General features: G+C 37.1%; 1 protein-coding gene across 2 annotated transcripts in view; it reads left to right on the top strand.

Moving 5' to 3' along the window:
* Positions 1–16083, top strand: part of LOC310724823 (uncharacterized protein) — a gene marked incomplete at its 3' end in the record, with an annotated part of 83793 nt that overhangs the window by 10235 nt on the left and 57475 nt on the right. The window lies entirely within an intron of this gene.

The following is a 16083-nucleotide window of genomic DNA, read 5'->3' as shown; positions in this document are numbered from 1 at the left end:
CCCCCGAGTAGATGTCAGAGGGGTAGAATCAAATCTGCCCTTCCCAAGTGATGTTATTGGAGTAAACATGAATAAACCTCTACCTTTTCCCAAATCATCCCCTTAATCCTTTTTTAAAGGAAAGAACAGTATGTAGAAATAAAATCCACCCTATACACAATAAAATGATATCAAGTCTCTGAGTGGCTTAAAATACCGGAAATAAATAATTAGAGGAGCAGAACTGGAATAAACAGCAGGTGTGGCTGCAGATGAAGGACTGGATGCAGATGAAGGACTGGATGCAGATGAAGGACTGGATGCAGATGAAGGACCGGATGCAGATGAAAGGACTGGATGCAGATGAAGGACTGGATGAAGATGAATCACTGGCTGAAGCCACATATTGTATATTATTAACTTAAGAATAATAATGATGATGATAATGACATATGAAGGTCTTTTTCAATGACATGAATCTGCATTGGTACATTTACATTAGGTTTGGCTGCTGAATCTTTGCTGAAGGATCCAGCAAACTGTGACTTTGTAAACTGTGTGCTGAAAATGTAAAGATCTGATTTCCCTTTTGAAGAAAACACAAAATCTAACATTCACACATTAATATGTTTAATCCACAATCATCTCTGTACACTAGTGAGAGTCTGAGGGCAGAAGTGAAGTGATATGAAGATCATGAGCTCTTCTACAGCTTACTGGTAAGTGTGCCATTACTGCCACCTAGCGGATAATTAACAAATAAACTCTCAAATACAGGTAGATTCACACCTGTATTGTATTGTATTGTATTGTATTGTATTGTATTGTATTGTATTGTATTGTATTGTATGTTGTATCCTCAAAGAAACACAAACAAATAGAAGACAGTAAAAGAAAAAGGGGGAAAAGAAAATTACTGTAAATTGGTTTTCAAAGAACATGTAGGAATTTGAAGCAGAAGTCAGAACAAGAAAAACACAGGTAGGAACTGAACCTCAGACCCCACTGTAATGTAGAACACAGACACACTGTATGACATTAAATCAGTTCACATTTATTAACAACATCCCGACTTCCCAAGCCATGGCATAATGACACCAGACTCTTTCTCCAAATAATTATAGAGGATCCTCACATACACAAAGCTTCTGTGTCTAAACTGCAATTTCTTGGGGCATCTGATATCAGAACAATGTAAAACTTAAAAGAAAAAAAAGGCAGGCAAAATATCCCTGTGCCCAAGACCAAGGAACAGCTCATGTATTTCCTAGGAATGTGGTTGCAGGAATTTTCAAGACTGGAAACTTCCCATATGAATTATCAGGAATATTTCGGTATTAACAGGAATGAATGGAAATACAGTTGGAAATTTACAAAATTGCAAGTTATCCTATAACAGGGAACTTAAATGTAGTTAAAAAATAACTTGCTTGATAATCAACCAGATTGAATGCAGTTTCAGTTGAATTTCTACCTGCACATTCATCAATCACATGCACACAGCACACTTACTGCAGGGCTCCTGAGACCGTACCCCTACATGCACTGTGTTTTCTTTATGTAAACAATGAGTCACGCCTCAACAAAGGGTAAAAATCACTGCCTTATGGGTAATAAAAGACCAATAATCAGGATCTCAGGTCTACATTCCTTACTATTGAAGTAAACAGGACCAATACAGAACAGTTCATCAGACAGGAACACACACTGATTAGTCCCATCAGCCACAGATCTGCTTCTCACCACTCGTTTCCCCCCGGCTCCACCCTCCATTCACCAACCGCCGCTCGTGCACGCACCCGCTGCTCCATCCAGCAGTAGTGTTCAGGTGTTGTGAGGTGAATCCAGTGTTAACCCTGTCAGAATGACTGCTGAAAGATCATCCACTTTCTTGTGCCAATCCATGTGATTAATTATAAAGTACAGATGTTTAAGTGAATCAGGTTCTGCCCCACATTAACTGTCAGCTATATTGCTTTCAGAGCTCAAAATGAACAAAGCACTAAAGCTGCAAGAAAATACCTCAACTTCAGTTTCTGTCAAATTCCTTTTCGTTAAGGACATCAAACATCACTGACTTTACTAAAGTGGATTTCAAGAAAAAAAATACCATCATTGAATGCTCTCTGTGATGAAGAGACATTAGACATGATTGAAATTCAAAATCTTTATTTTTTTAAATAAAACTTTATATAAGAATTTAAAATAAATTAAAGATGGTGAAACAACATGCACACTAAAGTACATGAAATGTTCGTATTTCACCATCTTTCTCTTTTCCTGAATCATTTTCTATTTCTTCAAGTTGCTTCAACAGATCCTCGAAGCTGTCGACATCAAAGGCTGGTACAGAATCCAGGATCTCTGTGCTGTTGTGGGGGTCTTCAGTATGATTCTGGGCTCCAGACTGGTTAAAAAATCCATATTCCTCATTTAACATGGAAAAGATGTCATTATTGAGCAAAGTGATTTCCTTCTCGTCCTCGAGCTGAACCTCACTGCTTGTACACTCAGACCCATAGCAGGTGCTGTAAACAGAAGTGCACAATTTTAGCTGCATATTAAAGTAAATGAGTGGCGATTATGGCGATTATTTAAGATGCAGAGTAAAACTTCATTTGCATGTCATTCTTCTGAAACTGTTCCAATGCAGTTTACTAACTCACTTGGTCTGGCAGAAAGTCGACTCAGAAACAGAAGGGAAAAGAGGAGGATCAAAGCAGAAGTCTTTAGGAGACAGCAGTTCTTGGTGGCTAAGGCCGGGGAACTGATCACTAACTTCAGGCACGAGGTCATGGACTGGTACTTCTTCTGGCATGTTCATGACTATATGGTGGTTTGGTTGATGATCAGGTCTCCTCTGTGAGTCACTACTCTGCACACTGCCTTTTCTCCTTCCCTTCTTTGGAAGCGGTTTATAAACCCAATCTACATGATAGAAAAGAAGAATTTAAAGAGTAAGAAGCAACATAAAAACAATAAAAATAGCAGAATTGATGTGTTTGTTTTGTTATTTTGCCATTTGTCTATAAAGAAAGTTCACCTACCAGGAAACAACTGTTCATGTTCCTGTTTAAGCCTCCATGATTCAGTGTAGTAGGGTTTCTTCTGTTCTTCACTCAGTTTGTTCCACTGGATCCCAAGCTGCATGCTGATCTCTGCAGAGCTGCTATTTGGATTGGCCTTGGAAAAGATGGGCCGCTGTTTCCTCGCCCAAACCATGTAGGCATTCATTGGTCTTCTGATGTTGCCTTTTTTATCTCTGCACTTGGCAATGTTAAATTTATCTACAAAATAAAAGCTTTTACCCGTCTTATTATCTGTCATTATTTCTCCTTCTTTCTTCTGAAAGTCGCTCTTTCTGGCTGAAAAATCTTTTTTGGTGTCTTGGAGAGCGGATTGTTCAAAACATTGACGCTTATCACTAAAAACAATTAAAAACATTTCAGCTGTTTGTTTGCGCTTCATTGCTGTGGTCAGTAAATGTTTGTGTTGAACTGCAGCACAACAAAGTTGTCATGACAATAAAAGCGAGTCCAGGGCGCTATCAGAGATACTGACGTCACAAAAGAGGCGTGGCTTCAATGATTCAAATGCAGACGCCGAAGCTGAAAACGGGTGGTGTTAAGACATGCGAAGTGGTGTGTGATTGTAAACCCTACACGAGTTCCTATAGCGCTCCTTTGTTTAGACACAGTAGGGAATTAAAATATTTAGAATTATATTATTTAATAGAAAACACGTGTTTGCAGTTTGGAATGTGTTTTTGATAAAAATTGTGGGGTTTAATTTGAGGTGTAATTAGTTTGTACTGCATGTGGTGACCTGTTGTTGTGTTATACTTGAAGTGACCAATAGGGGGAGTAGAAGTGCATTGAAAATAGAGAATGAGATAACACGTGATTAGCGCGTGTCAGATGTGTGTTATGAGCTATTAGAAAATAAATTATTCATTTATGCTACCTGGCCTCGCTTCCTTCTGTTTCCTGACAACACTGCACTTTTAACAAAGACTTTATTTAATTTCCCTTAGATTATTCATTATACTTACCTTCTCTGAACACAAACAGATGTTTTACTTAAACACATGGTAGTATTTATAGTCTCTGTTTATCTTTCAATCATAATCATCTACTTATTAAGATGTTTGTAAGCAAGAAATTATCATAAGAATAAAATAATCTGGTAAATTATTCACAAGGTAAATTAACTGTAATACATATTTTTTATTGAATAAAATCAAGTCCAAAAATGTATTTAAAAAAGAAAAAACATTAATAAAAGATGTGATTGATTTTGATCTGCTGCCAGTCTTTTTACAAGCACTTAGTGTTTTCTCAACTGGTCCACGACTACACCATAATATGTATGGGATTTTAATATCTGTATTAAAATAAGAAACTAAACTCCTATAAAATCATCTCAGCAGTAATAAAATCAAGATTTGGTGATTTCTGTAAAAAGTTTGGTGTGGAATGGACGTCTCTGTTCACCTGTGTACAGCAGCACATGGGGAGGACAACAAATAATGACAAGAAATAAAAAAGTGACAAACTTCATTTAGATTTGACTTTTCCTCCATCACCCTTATAGCTGACATGCCATCATTATACACACACAATGAATGTAACACTGATTTGAGGTGATCCATGAAAAAAAAACCACTTTCTATTAGTCAGTTCTATAAATGTTAGTTTTAAGACTAACGAGGCATAAAAACAATTCAAATGTTTACACGTGAGATTCGTAACACCACTTCCACAAATACAAAGTGCCCTAGTGTGAGATTTGATCAGTTCACAGCAAAAACAACTTTCTCCTTTCTGCTAAATCTTAATATTTAAATCCTTGTTTGGTCAATTATTCCCTGGTTCTCCTACAGCTGATGTTCTACTGTATACACAACACATCATCTACAGGAATCTTTAATATCCCCAGACCTGAGGTGAGACACTGAACAGGAACGAGTGAGATGAGACTTTAAACTGTTGCTCAGAGACAAGTCCATAACATCTTCTCTTCATCTTCTTCCTCTTGATCTCTTCATCTTTTTCCTTCTCCTCCTGATCCCCTAGTGTTGGAAAGAAATCCCTCTGTAACCTATAACATAAAGCTGTTCAAACACTATGTGCTCTGTATCTCTATGTGAGGCTCATGACTGGTAGGAGACGAGCTGCTTGGAGGAGACCGAGTCCTCACAGGGGACGAGCTGCTTGGAGGAGACCGAGTCCTCACAGGGGACGAGACTGATGCTGTATCCTGTCTCCGTCTTCTTGTGTCTGAAGAGACAAACACACAGTGAGACGCGTCTCGTAAAAGGAATCTATAATCAATATTACCTTCACCACCAGCTTGTGTGTTTAAACCTGAATAAATCCTCTATTAAACCATTAAAAACATTTTAACAAGTTATCACAATTTATATTTAAGTAAATATTTGAACACTTTGTCTTTTCCTAACACTGTTTATCAGTTCATTTCTGCTGAACTGAAGCCATTTTTCTTTCCTCTCAGTTTAACAGCAGTTACTGAAGCACACAGAGGAACAACTCAGTCATACACTACACAGATTTTTAGTGAACTATAAGTAAAATTATGTACTAATGTAACTTATGTTATCTTATTAAATATAGTTTTATTCATCATTTAGTCAAAAAGTAGAGGTTTCTAATAAAATAAACACAAAAGCAGCGCTAGCAAACCCGGCTAGCATGAGGCTAATGATGATGTCTCCTACACCATTAGCCGAAAGGTCCATTTCTGCTCACTGCAACATTTATGGAAATATTATCACTCTTTATTATCATTCTTTATTTATTTTAGACAAATGTATCCACTTTTTCCTGCAAGTCTGTGATCTTTATGCTAATGATCAGGAGTAAACACAAAATGAGGAACATAGCTTTTCCCCTCTTCACTCCGGTACCGATGATTAATAATAATAATATTTATAATAAATGATAAATTCTGTGTTTTAAAGAGAATAAAATCCATAAAGCTCAGAAACTCACTCTTCCAGGTGTCATACAGTTCGCTTCATCCCGGCAGAGGGTCTTCATCCTCCACCTGGTACACGCCGTCTCTCAGAGCTACAGGAGGAAAATCCAAGTGATGCTGAGGAAAGAAAAGTCCAAACAAATAATATCAAATATATAATATAAAATATTTCATATAATACAAATCAAAAGTGATATTTCAGAGTTGAATCCCAGTGGAAACGCAACTGATCCGAAGCTGCTGCTTTTCAGCTGATACACAGTGTGTGGTCAAAAGTATTTGGACACTTGTCTTTTCCAGCCAGATGTGGTTCATAAATTCACATATTTCACATGCACTTTAATGCACCATACAGCCAATTAACATGCAAACTGTGAAAACACTTCATAGAAACAGAATGTAGACTCACTGAAAGCATTTTAAATGGGATTTTAATACCCGCTACAGAGGGTAGCAGGAGCTTTTCTGTAGCTCTTATTGCTTTTATGTTCATGGCACAGGACCAAATATCAGTTTATTTTATCTTTCCATAATGAGCTGGAAAGAAAACATAAATGCTGTGGTGCCAATGGAAAATTAAGGAGAGAAAGAGTCTCCAGGGACCATGATGATTTCTTGGCCCATGATGATGACTGGCTAATAAGCTGATTTAGATTCCTACAGCTGTGCTCCTGGATCTATGTGCTGAATTGGGTCCAGTACTACAGAGGGAAACACGCCAGAACCATGCCATCCCCGTCCAAATACAGGTCCTCACCACTCTGGGGTTAAAGACAACAGGTTGTTTCTAGTGGGAAATGGCAGACAGGGAAAGACTTTATATAAATATTATATATAATCAACTTTTTTCACAAAGACCATATTTAAATATAATATAATTCTATTAAATCTCATGCTATAGGTCTGGTATCTGCCCCTGAGTGTCATAATGCCTGTCATTTTGGATGTTATTATTAAGGTGGGTAGTCAATACATCAGGTTTCCCTTCACTGCGGCACACTGACCTGCTTCAGCACATGATTCCTTTATCCTGACACATAGCAGTGTAGGGAACAGACTACAGGCAGCTGCAGGACGTGATGACTGGCTTCTTGTTGAGTTTAAAAACATGTAGAAATTGTAAACATTGTCCTGAAGTAGTTTATAATATGACAGGTGACCGAGGCTTCACCCCTCAGATGCTCCTCACGCCTTAAATGCAGATGTGGAGCTCTGGATGTCTCAGCTGGAAGATTTCTATACCACCCGGAAAAAGTGTGTAAGATTATCAGGGTGTGTGGTGTTTTGCACAATGTGGCACTGAGGACCAGTTTCCCTCTTCCTCCTGACCTCCCTCCCCCTCAGCATTATGACCCCGAGCCACAGCCCCCTGCCCCACAAGAGAGATATAAACTAAGTGGAAGAATCCATGAGGAGGTCATACGGCGTTTGTAAGGAAGACAAAAATAATGGTTGTTAATAGTGTTTATTGTGACTCGCTGTAGTAAAAGATTCAAATCAGTATTTTTGACAAGACAGAAATAAAAAATGATCAAAAGACGAGACGATCTACAAGATACAATAGCTTTACACTCAGCTTTATACTATTGACTATAAGTGTAAAACTATCATAAATACCCATTAAAGAAACAGAAAGAGGAAAAAGGAATGTTCAGACTCTCTGTTTCTCTTGTCTTCTTTTTTTTTTCTATTTCTCGTTTTCTTTTGAATGTTTTCTTGTCTCAGCTGAGCAACAATTTTCTCCCATCGCTCATGGACCCTCATATAATGATCTGTTTTATTCTCTGAAGTCTTCTTTTCTTCGGCACAGAGCACAGTGGCATCCAACTAGCAACACGTTCTTTCAGTTGCTCTTTGTCGCTGATCAAATGATCGCTCTCCTGCTCTGCACTATTTTTTACTTTCTCACAGTGATTCTGAGTATCCTGGAGCTCCATGGTGGTCTGTTCCAAAGTGACCTCAAGCTGAGCAACATGTTGCCCCATATTCTTTTGTTCTCTCGTCCAGCTCTCTCTCTCACATTCTACAGTTTTCTTCAGTTCCTCATTGATTTTCAGGAAAGACTGGAGCTCCATGGTCGTCTGTTTCAAATTGACCTCGAGCTGAGCAACATGTTTCTCCACTTTCTTTTGTTCTCTCGTCCAGCTCTCTCTCTCACATTCTACAGTTTTCTCCAGTTCCTCATGGATTTCCAGGGAAGACTGGAGCTTCTTGGTGGTCTGTTCCAAAGTGACCTCAAGCTGAGCAACATGTTCCTCCAGTTGTTTTTGTTCTCTCGCCCAGCTCTCTCTCTTACATTCTACAGTTTTCTCCAGTGCCTCATGGATTTCCAGAAAAGACTGGAGCTTCTTGGTCGTCCGTTCCAAAGTGACCTCAAGCTGAGCAACACGTTCCTCCAGTTGTTTTTGTTCTCTCGTCCAGCTCTGGCTTCTCTCAGTTATATTCTGTTCCTGCTGCTTTCGCTCAGAAGCCAAAGTAGCCTCCAGCTTTTGCACCGTCTGTAGCAGAATGGCTTTCTCTTCTTTCTCTTCTGTTATCTTCTCTATCCTTGGATTAGAAAATGCATCCAAATCTTTTTCTACTTTCTCCATGTGTTCCAGCTTCTCCTTCATTTCAGCAATCTGCTTAGTTTTCTTCTTTCTTCTGGTTTGAAAAATTTCTCTAAACCTTCTGAAGAGCCCCATGTTTACGTGTCTTTACTCAACCGCACAAACCTCGGAAATGAGAAACAGAGACGCATTCTGACTTACATACAGGTTGCCCTGCTGTGACGTCACAGCGAGATGCTCCGCCCTCTTTCTGTGACGTCACCCCTGTCTCTCTCTCTCTCTCTCTCTCTCTCTCTCTCTCTCTCTCTCTCTCTCTCTCTCTCTCTCTCTCTCTTTCTCTCTCCCCCCCACACACACACACACACACACACGCCACACTTACTGTGGCATGCGCACATTACAGAGGGAAAGTGCGGATAAATTATCATGGCGTCTTCACAACTTTTCTGTTGTTCCTGAGAGAAGAGCGATATTACAGTCATAAATAAGATAAAAACGGCTGTAAACTGTGTATAAAGCGAGTGAAGGTCAGCGGGACTCCATGCTCTCTGAGGACGGACCGGGGCTAGCTTAGCATGCTAACTTCAGTAGACATGTCTGTTACATAATACATAGAGGTTTTTAAAGTCCAAACTGTCTTTTATTCACATACAGTTGATAATTGTATTTGATTGATGAGTGTTTAAACTACACTTATTACATAGAGCTCCATAGAGAGAGCAGTTAGTACGCGGTATTTGACAGTAAACTGGGTCTGAGTTGAGAACCGGAAGTTGACCGGAGTGACTCTATGAATGTTGCAGAATCATAAATGACCTGTAGGTGGCAGTGTGATGTGTATTAGAGCTCACTGTCACAGCAGGTAATTAGAAGTAGTGGAGCTCTAATGACGTCACTAATAGCGAGGACAAGACACACAGCAGTTTGGGATTCTGGGGGGGCGTGCAAGATTGCGGCCGGGACAGTTGTCGATATTCGAGGCTAAGAGATGCTAAATGGTTTTCTAACCTTTAACGTTACAATTAATTAGTGCAAACATATCTCTTTTTCGTTGTTGGTTTTCACTGAGATAAAGATTTCGGACTCTTTGTTGACTTGATCTGTTGCCCAAAGTTTATCAGACTATAATTGCAAAAACCAAAAAGATGACAGAAAAAAGACTAAGAGACCAAGGTAAAAAGATGCTTTCATTTACAACAGAAAACAGAGATTTGACGGAGGATATTATGGAAGTTGTTAAAGCAGGTGATATGCATTCCTACACTAATTACGATGGAGGAGTTATCCCTCTTCCTGATTCAGCTCCGTGCACTCCGGTCGCAAAGAAGGGAAAAGCTGAACCAACACTCTCCGAATTGCAAGACAACATCGTGAGACTTGTGGCTGAAAAAATAAAAGAGAATGCGAATAATCTTGCAAGCTTGATAAAGAAAAATGCAGACACCATCGAGGCCTTAAAGGAATCATCAGAGTTTCTCTTCAACGAAGTTCAAGATATGAAAACAGAAATAACAACGATTAAGAAGGCAAGTGATGATCATCAGAAGAGAATAACTGGTCTGGAGGACCGGTTGAACGATATGGAACGCTATCACAGAAGATGGAACCTGAGGCTGTATGGTCTGCCAGAGCAAGAGGGAGAAGATGTTAAACAGCGTGTGGTCGACATCTGCAAGACACTCATTCAAGACTCCGGAGAGGATCTACGCTCCCAAGTTGATGTGAGCCACAGGATCGGAAGAAGAGAAGATGGCAAAACTCGACCGGTGATAACGAGATTTACGTCCAGGTCAACCAAAGAAAGAGTATGGAAATGCGCAAAGAACTCGGAATTCCTCAAAACAAAGAAGTTAAAGTTCGGCGAAGACCTGACCACAAAAGACAAAGAGACACGCATTAAACTGTGGCCACAAATTGAAGAGGCACGAAAGCAAGGGAAAAGAGCTTTTTTCGTTGGTGCCAGAGCCATCATTGATGGTAAAGAAGTAAGATTGTAATGGTGAAAAAGCCCTGATATGTCGTTAAGAAGAAGAATGATGGGTAATTTGTCTGCCTTTCGTTAAGAAATTTTATCTCATTCTAAATTGCAGTTAGTAAAATGCAAGCTCATACAATATACATAAACTCTGAAATTCCAAAGGCCAGAGAGTTATAATCCATTGTTTGCTTGTTAAATACTTTGCACTCAAAAGGTCTAGAAAATCATTTTGTTTCTTTGTTCTACTTAAAACCTACGTTTTTTGTGTTAACTATTTGTTCTACCTGTTCACTTTGTCTTTTTCATTGTATTCACTTAATGCGAGGGGTTTACGAGAACAGATTAAGAGGAAAGCTGTTTTTTTGTTTTGTAAATCTTTTAAGGCAGATTTTTATTTTTTACAAGAAACGCATGCTTTAGTCTCAGATTTTAATTTCTGGAAAAATCAGTGGGGAGACAATATATGGATGTCTTATGGAAACAGTAAATCAGCGGGTGTTGCTATATTAAAGGGCTCCTTTCAGGGAAAAATCCTAAAAAATGTAGTTCATGACTCAGGAAGATGGATAATTTTAGTTGTTGAATTTATGGAGGATATTTTTATTTTAGGTAATATATATGGCCATAATATTAGCCAAAGAAACACACTTCTTTTTGCTGAATTTGAAGAAAAAATAAATGCCTTGTTAAATTCTTTTGTTAATGCTAAACTAATATTTGGGTGCGACTGGAACTGCATAAATGATCCCATTAAAGACTGTCATCCTCAAAGATCCTTAAGAGGAACTTATGGAGAATTTACTAATCTCTGTTTGCACTTAAACTGTTGTGATGTGTGGAGACTAAAAAATCCACATCAAATCCAGTTCACTTGGAACAACAAAGATTTATCTAAGAGATCTAGGATTGATTTTTGGCTTATTTCAAATGAATTATTAGATAGTGTGAAGGAAACGAAAATAGAACCCTCGTTTTTTTCTTATCATAATATGATCACTTTAGCAATATGCATAAGGAATAGATCAATTACATTTAAAGCAAATTACTGGAAATTAAATAATACACTTTTGAGTGATGAATTGTTCAAAGAAAAAGCCATAAAAATTATGAATGAAAATTTGTCAAAAGCTAAAAAAGATCAGATATATGGCAAACATTGGGACTATACAAAATTTCAGATTCGAAATATGGCAATTAAAAGAGGAAAAGAATTATCTAAGGAAAAAAGAATGAGACAAGACAGAATACTTAAGGGAATTATTCTTATTTATGAAAAGGATGAGCAAACACAAGCTGATATTAATATGTTAATTGAATTACAATCTGAATTGGATGATATCTATCAAAATCTGGCACGGGGGGCCTTCATTCGTTCTAGACGGAAATGGATGGAACATGGTGAAAGGAATACCAAATATTTTCATAATTTAGAAAAAATAAATATTAGTGTTAATAATATATATAAACTTAAAATTAATGAGCAGATATCCGAAGATCCTAAAACAATTTCTGATTTTGTGGAAGATTTCTATAAAAATTGATATTCTAAACGTAGTAGCCATATTTCCAATTTTCTTTCTCATATTAAAAATGTTGCACAAGGTATTGACGAAACCCAGAAAGAAGTTTGTGATCAAGATATATCCTTAGAAGAATTAAAAAAGAATTTTAGTAAGTTAAAAGACAATAAATCCCTCGGGAATGATGGCTTAACATGTGAATTTTATAAAATATTCCAAGATTATATCTCTGAATTTTTGTTATTGGTTTTTAAGGAAGCTATAGAAGCCTGTAAGCTCCGCCCATCTATGTGTCAAGGCCTAATTACATTGTTACCTAAACCGAATAAGGATTGTTTGCTTCTTGACAATTGGAGACCTATAACATTAATTAATAAAAAACTTTCTTTTCGGCTTCTCCCGTTAGGGGTCGCCACAGCGGATCCTCCGCACGTTTGATTTGGCACATGTTTTACGCTGGATGCCCTTCCTAACGCAACCCTCCCCAATTTATCCGGGCTTGGGACCGGCACTAAGAGTGGCTGAATTAATAATGATGCAAAATTGTTTGCCCATATTTTTGCTCAAAGATTAAAATTATGTTTAGATACAATCATAGATGATAGTCAATCAGGCTTTATGCAAGGCCGACATATTAGCAATAATATTAGATTATTCTTAGATTTAATTGATTATAAGGATTATATAAATGATGACAGCTACATTTTATTTATAGATATATATAAAGCCTTTGATACTGTAAAACATAATTTTTTATTTGATCCATTAGATTTTTTTGGTTTTGGTCAATACTTTAAAAGGGCGATACAAACTTTATACAATGACTGTAATAGTTCAGTTAAACTTCCGTGGGGAACGACTCATCGATTTAGTATTTCTCGGGGCATAAAACAAGGCGACCCAGCGGCACCCTTTTTATTTCTGTTGATTATGCAAACGATGGCGTTACATTTGCATAATGATTCCTTTCAAGGCATCAGTATTAGGGACAGAGAAATGAAATGTTGTCAGCTTGCTGATGATACAGCTATTTTTTTGAAAGATATATCACAGGCTAAGAAAAGTATAGAATGCCTTAATCTTTTTTCTGAAGTGTCAGGTTTATTTTTAAACATAAAAAATTTACTGTTTTTCCACTTAAAGATGATGGCATTCCTTTTACCCAATTTGAAGGTATTCCGATTAGAGAGGAAGTAACTTATCTTGGTATCAATATTTGCAAAGATCAGTTAAACAGAGTACAATCTAATTTCCAAACCCTTATGCTAAAAATGAAAAAGAAATTTGATATGTGGCTCATGAGGGATTTATCACTCAAAGGCAGGATTATTTTGTCTAAAACCGAGGGGTTGTCTCGTTTAGTCTATCCTGCTAAAGTATTAGATGTACCAAAATCTTTTCTTAAAAAAAAACTGATTCAACTCTATTTAATTTCATATGGAGAAACAAGCCTCACTATTAAAATTTATGTAATTCATATAATCAAGGAGGTCTGAATGTGATTGATTTTGCTACATCTAATGCAATTTTCAAGTTGAACTGGATTAAAAATGATATTAAACATAAAGATGAGATGTGGTATATAATTCCAAATCTTATCTTTGAAAAAGTTGGTGGCATAGAGTTTCTTTTTAAATGTGATTTTAAGGTCAACAAACTCCCTATTAAGTTATCTAATTTTCATAGACAAACTCTCTTATATTGGATTCTTATATACAAACATAACTTTTCTCCTCATAGGCAGATCATTTGGAATAATAAATACATAAAATATAAGAACAAATCAATTTTCTATACTAATTGGGTTAAAAATGATATTTTAATGGTCTCACAGTTAATAAATAATGAAGGTTATTTACTTACATATACTGAATTTCTTGAGAAATTTGATATTCCAATACCTCCGCGTGAATATTGTATTGTGATTGATGCAATTCCAGCAGGATTTCTAAGGCTGTTAAAGGGCCTCAGTGATTCTAAACCTTCAACATTTAAAAAAGAGATCTTATTAAACGGTATTGATATCAAAGATAGAAAATGTAATAATACATTTTTTAGATGTTTAATTCATTGCCCTGCAACATTTTGAAGTAAAAACTTCTGGAATAATCACTTTCAAAATATCAACTGGAAATTGATTTGGACTTATAACAACAAATTCGGTGTCACGAATAAAGTTAATGAAGTTTACTTTAAAATTTTACATATAATTTATCCAACTAACCATTTTCTCAAGAGATACAAAGCCGATCTTTCTGAATGTTGTGTTTTTTGTGGAATGGATATAGAGACTGTTTTGCATCTTTTTTTTGAATGTATGTATGTTAAATTTTTCTGGACTGATGTTGAATATTTATTTACTAGGTTGAGCGGATCTAAAATTAACATAAGAAAAAGAGATGTCATATTTTATTTTGAAAATAAAGATATAGATAAAAGTCACATCTTTATACTAAATCTTTAAATATATTTAGGTAAGTTTTATACACACAAATGTAAATGGTCAGAAAGGAAGCCCAATATCTCCCAATTCAAAGTTGATCTGAGGATTTATTTTGAAACTCTTCAAGGTCTTTCAAATAGGAAAGCAACCAGAACTATGAACATATTCAAAGAACTAAACTCCTCTTTTTTATTGTGATTATTGGTATATACCCTCATTGTTTCTTTTTTCTGTCTTTTTTTTGTTGTTGTTTTTTTTTCTAGGAAATGTGAATACCATGTTTGTAATATTTTACTATATTTTTTATTGTAAACTGTTCATTATATAAAATAAATAAATAAATAAATAAATAAATAAATAAATAAATAAATAAATAAATAAAAAAACTTGCTGTGACAGTGAACTCTAATACACATCACACTGCCACCTACTGGTCATTTATGATTCTGCAACATTCATAGAGTCACTCCGGTCAACTTCCGGTTCTCAACTCGGATTCACTCGCTTTATACACAGTTTACAGCCGTTTTTATCTTATTTATGACTGTAATATCACTCTTCTCTCAGGAACAACAGAAAAGCTGTAAAGACATGATATTTTATCCGCTCTTTACCTCTGTAATGTGCGCATGCGCATGGTGTCCGGTTGAAAGAGACCGGGTTACGTCACAGACAGAGGGCGGGGCATCTCCCTGTGACGTCACAGTAAGGCAACGTCTATAATTGGGAACGCGTCTCTGTTTCTCTCATTTCCAAAGTTTTGCGTGTGAGTAAAGAGGCATAAACATGGAGCTCTTCAGAAGGTTGAGAAAGTTTTTTCAAACCAGAAGAAAGAAGAAAACTAAGCAGATTGCTGAAATGAAGGAGAAGCTGAAACACATGGAGAAAGTAGAGAAAGACTTGGATGCATTTTCTCTTCTAATGATAGAGAAGTTAACAGAAGAGAAAGAAGAGAAAGACGTTCTGCTACAGACGGTGCAAAAGCTGGAGGCTACTTTGGCTTCTGAGCGAAAGCAGCAGGAACAGGATATAACTGAGAGAAGCCAGAGCTGGATGAGAGAACAAAAACAACTGGAGGAACGTGTTGCTCAGCTTGAGTTTGTTTTGGATCAGACCACCATGGAGCTCCAGTCTTCCCTGAAAATCCATGAGGAACTGGAGAAAACTGTAGACTGTGAGAGAGAGAGCTGGATGAGAGAACAAAAACAACTGAAGGAACATGTTGCTCAGCTTGAGGTCACGTTGGAACAGACCACCACGAAGCTCCGGTCTTCCCTGAAAATCCATGAGGAACTGGAGAAAACCTTAGAATGTGAGAAAGAGAGCTGGACGAGAGAACAAAATAATATAGAGGAACATGTTGCTCAGCTTGAGGTAAATTTGGAACAGACCACCATGGAGCTCCAGGATACTCAGAATCACTGTGAGAAAGAAAAAAATAGTGGAGAGCAGGAGAGAGATCATTTGATCAGAGACAAAGAGCGACTGGAGGAACGTGTTGCTCAGTTTGAGCCCACGTTGGATTTTGAGGAAAAACAAGAGGACGAAAGAGAGAAAACTAAACTTGACATAGAGGAGAGGAACACCTTACAGCTTCAGACCAACAGGGGGCTCCAG

This window comes from Silurus aristotelis (genome assembly GCF_946808225.1).
Source record: "Silurus aristotelis genome assembly, chromosome: 1".
Classification (NCBI taxonomy): domain Eukaryota; kingdom Metazoa; phylum Chordata; class Actinopteri; order Siluriformes; family Siluridae; genus Silurus; species Silurus aristotelis.
The sequence above is the reverse complement of the archived record's forward strand: the minus strand, read 5'-3'. Positions and strand labels throughout refer to the sequence as shown.